The sequence below is a fragment of the Arachis duranensis genome, chromosome 4, assembly GCF_000817695.3.
Source record: "Arachis duranensis cultivar V14167 chromosome 4, aradu.V14167.gnm2.J7QH, whole genome shotgun sequence".
Lineage (NCBI taxonomy): Eukaryota > Viridiplantae > Streptophyta > Magnoliopsida > Fabales > Fabaceae > Arachis > Arachis duranensis.
Window position 1 is genome coordinate 15,409,825 of NC_029775.3, and position 2,069 is coordinate 15,411,893.

Genomic DNA, 2,069 nt, shown 5'->3' on the forward strand with positions numbered 1-2,069 from the left:
AGATAACTATCTTATCTCCAGAAAAGGACACTCTACAACATTATAAATACACTGAAGCACCTAGATATAACTCATACTCTGATACTACTAAAAACCTACTTAAAGTCCGTGCTAACTTAAGCATCGAAGTCTCTTGCAGGTATCACCACCCTCCGGTGATGAAGGATCAGCAGCACCACCAAGTCCAACAAGTCGGACACAACAGCTCTGGCCACCACCGCAGATCTTGTCCGAGATCGACCTACAGTTTCAGGTAACCCTCGAAACAGTAGCCATCCTGAAAAGGAAGAAAGAAAAGGAATATCAAATTCAAATAGCTAGTACCGGGAGGAGGAAAGTCCAAGTGATAATCAATGCCAAGGGAGAAGATAGTGTCTTAAATACATGGTCGCAACAACATACAAGTAGGACATCAAGTAATATCATGAAGGCATATCAAAATAACTAGATGCAAGAGGATTAAAAGCATGCAAGTAAAAGCATGAGAAGCATAGCTCAAGCATCAATAGCAAAATGATTATCACATGTAACAAAATAATGAGCACTTTCATGTTGACAATTAATGACTAATATACTCAATACACAATGGATTGCAAGGTTTTGTGAAAAGGAGGCACTAAAGTATAAGAATAAAATAAGAGAAAAATCAAAATGCCATGAGAGCCTTTTCACAAACACTTGGTATGCAATTTAAAAGTCCAAAATAAGGTAATCAATCCAAGCATGTATGAGACCTAGAATAAAATGTCAATTGTCAAATCACTCCTAAAAGTATCCACAAGCAAATATATTGCAAAAGAATCACCCAATAAATCTCTAACACTAACATAATCATGAAAAAATAGAGAGGAGAAAAGAGAAAGAAAAAGAACCTTAAAAAGAAGAAGATGAAAATAGGGAGGTAATCAGGAGTAGGAGTGAGCAAAGAGTAGTAAGAATGGAGTAAGAAGAAATTAAGAAAGAGAGAAGAGGAAGGAGAATGAGGAAGAGAAGAAGAAAGAATTAGGATTTGAAAAGAAAAGAAAAGAAAAGAAAAGAAGGTTTGAAAGAAAACGGAACAGGGTAGCGCACTGATTAGGTGATGCAACGCATTCGATGCGAACGCATAGCCCACGCGTGGGTGAGCTAAAAGTTAAGGGACGCGTAAGCGTCAATCACGCGTGCGCGTGATCAGGATCCGTGCAAAATGCGCGAATCCATCCTCACTCCCGCACAACTCTCTGTTCAAAATACCCATTTACAGCAAATTACACACCCACGCGTACGCGTCATGGACGCTTACGCGTGGGTTGTCAAAGTAACAGGCGATGCGTAAGCGTCGATCACACGTACGCGTGACCATTGGTCGTGCTAGACGCACAATTCCAGTGCCAAGGCAGCTCAACTCTCAGGCAAATTACACATTATGGTGCACGAAATTGTGATCATCAATGGCGCCATCAACATGGTACGCTAAATTGTAATCTCAACTCTTTATCACAACTTCGCACAACTAACCAGCAAGTGCACTGGGTCGTCCAAGTAATAAACCTTGCGCGAGTAAGGGTCGATCCCACGGAGATTGTTGGTATGAAGCAAGCTATGGTCATCTTGTAAATCTTAGTCAGGCAGATTCAAATGGTTATGGAGGATTAATGATTAAAATATAAATAAAACACAAAGTAAAGATAGAGATACTTATGTAATTCATTGGTGAGAATTTCAGATAAGCGTATGGAGATGCTTCGTCCCTTCCGTCTCTCTGCTTTTCTACTGTCTTCATCCATTCCTTCTTACTCCTTTCCATGGCAAGCTGTATGTTGGGCATCACCGTTGGAAGTGGCTACAGTCTCGTCCTCTCAGTGAAAATGTTCAACGCGCTCTGTCACAGCACGGCTAATCATCTGTCGGTTCTCAATCAGGTTGGAATAGAATCCAGTGATTCTTTTGCGTCTGTCACTAACACCCAGCCTTCAAGAGTTTGAAGCTCGTCACAGTCATTCAATCCTTGAATCCTACTCAGAATACCACAGACAAGGTTTAGACCTTCCAGATTCTCTTGAATGCCGCCATCAATTCTAGCTTATACA